This window comes from Populus nigra, chromosome 2, assembly GCF_951802175.1.
Source record: "Populus nigra chromosome 2, ddPopNigr1.1, whole genome shotgun sequence".
Classification (NCBI taxonomy): Eukaryota; Viridiplantae; Streptophyta; class Magnoliopsida; order Malpighiales; family Salicaceae; genus Populus; species Populus nigra.
The window spans coordinates 8,396,884-8,399,383 of record NC_084853.1 but is presented as its reverse complement, the minus strand read 5'-3'; positions in this window follow the sequence as shown (position 1 = coordinate 8,399,383).

The window sequence follows — 2,500 nt, the reverse complement described above, 5'->3', positions numbered from 1 at the left end:
TCCACCTTCATTAATTTTCCCAGAATTTTTCGAGGTCGGGAAGTATTTGTTTTAATTTTCCTACCATTAGAAATCGAGTAAATCCGCAAAACTAGGAACCGGCCCGGAATGACCCCAAATTCAGTGGGCAGCCTCATAAAAATATGGCTGATTTTACTGGATTGGTTTCATGTGGAAAGCACGACGTTTTCTTGTAGGAATGCGGGAACCCCGGCAGCTCGCCTGCCGCGGCCAGCGACGTCGGGGACGCTGGCCTGCGCTGTCGAGCCCGCGAGGGCTGTCTCCGCGGCAGGCCCCCCCTGAACGGGGCACGACAGGCCACCGCGCTGGCTCGTCCAGCGTCGACAGTCCCTCGTCCAGGTTTCAGATCGCGCCAAGTCGAACCCATGACCTGCTCAAGCCATCGTGCGCTGCCGAATTCGCATCTGCGTGTAGGCTGCCATTCCACGCGGCAGCCCCTGTTTTCGTCAGCGTGCCCCCCTGACGAATTTTCCTGCCTGGCCCAGTCCAGCGTCCAGCCCCTGTTCGTCGAAAAATCTGCGCTGCCGATTTTCCACGCGGCAGCCCCTCTTTTCGTCAGCGTGCCCCCCTGACGAATTTTCCTGCCTGGCCCGGCCGGTCCAGCCCCTGTTCGTCGAAAAATCTGCGCTGCCGATTTTCCACTCCGCAGCCCCTGTTTTCGTCAGCGTGCCCCCCTGACGAATTTTCCTGCCTGGCCCGGCCGGTCCAGCATCCAGCCCCTGTTCGTCGAAAAATCTGCGCTGCCGATTTTCCACGCGGCAGCCCCTGTTTTCCTCAGCGTGCCCCCCTGACGAATGTTCGTCGAAAAATCTGCGCTGCCGATTTTCCACGCGGCAGCCCCTCTTTTCGTCAGCGTGCCCCCCTGACGAATGTTCGTCGAAAAATCTGCGCTGCCGATTTTCCACGCGGCAGCCCCTCTTTTCGTCAGCGTGCCCCCTGACGAATTTTCCTGCCTGGCCCAGTCCAGCGTCCAGCCCCTGTTCGTCGAAAAATCTGCGCTGCCGATTTTCCACGCGGCAGCCCCTCTTTTCGTCAGCGTGCCCCCCTGACGAATTTTCCTGCCTGGCCCGGCCAGTCCAGCCCCTGTTCGTCGAAAAATCTGCGCTGCCGATTTTCCACGCGGCAGCCCCTCTTTTCGTCAGCGTGCCCCCCTGACGAATTTTCCTGCCTGGCCCGGCCGGTCCAGCCCCTGTTCGTCGAAAAATCTGCGCTGCCGATTTTCCACTCCGCAGCCCCTGTTTTCGTCAGCGTGGCCCCCTGACGAATTTTCCTGCCTGGCCCGGCCAGTCCAGCGCCCAGCCCCTGTTCGTCGAAAAATCTGCGCTGCCGATTTTCCCCGACGAACCTGCAGCTGCACAAATCCGCGCCGCCACTGCCCCATTGTCTGGACCAACAGTCTTTTCCATCAAGCCCTGGACTATAAATCGTCCAGACTCATCGCCAGCACCCGCTGCCGATTCTGCCGACTTTGCCGATTTCGTCGGCGCTGCCGATTCCAACACTGCACCCACCGTGTCTAAACCAGCGCTGTTTCGTCAGCGTGTCCCCTTGATGAATTTCCCTGCCTGGCCTGGACAGTCCATCTTCCAGCCCATGTTCATCGAAAAATCTGCGCTGCCGATTTCCCCGACGAACCTGCAGCTGCACAAATCTGCGCTGCCGATTTCCCCCCCTGTCGGCATGGCTGCCGCTGCCCCGATGTCCAGACCAACAGTCTTTTTTGTCGACTTTGCCGATTTTGTTCGCGCTGCCGATTCCAACACTACCCCCTGCATCCAAACCAGCATTGTTTCGTCAGCTCTTCCCCTGACGATTTTAGCCCTGTAACAAACAGTAGGCCTCCAATCCCGCCAACGGGAGCCAAGTTGATAGGGAAGAGAATTGAATGACGCGCCTGGTCCTCGCACCCCGCCACCCGAGGGGCCTTTTTCCCGGCAGCCTCTGAAAAACTCTAGCTTTCACGGTCCTCGCCGCCCCTCACCACCATGGCAGGCCTCTAATCCCACCCATCAGCAGTTGTAGCCGATAGGGCAGTGATTTGAATGACGCGTCGCGGGCCGCCGGGTCATCTCACCCGGCCATTAATTGGAGCGTTTTTGGCTGGCCGAGGATGGGGGGATGGATCTCTTCTTCCGAAAAAGCAAACAGTACATCGGGAGTTATGTTGACGGGGCATGGAATTGAATGACCCGTCACGGGCCGCCGGGTCATCTCACCCGGCCATCCCGGGGAGCGTTTTTCCCGGCAGCATCGGGGAAACTCTTGCTTTCACTGCCCGCTGCCCAAGTCCCCACTCGCATCGGCCCCCCGCGCCAACAAGCCAACGCTGCCGAATCGGCAGACACTGCTGCCGAATCTGCCGACACTGCCCCGCGGGCTGCCACTGCCCCAGTGTCTAAACCAGCGGTCTTTCTCGTCGAGCGTTGGACTATCCAGCCCGTCCAGACCCATCGCCAGCACCCGCTGCCGATTCTGCCGA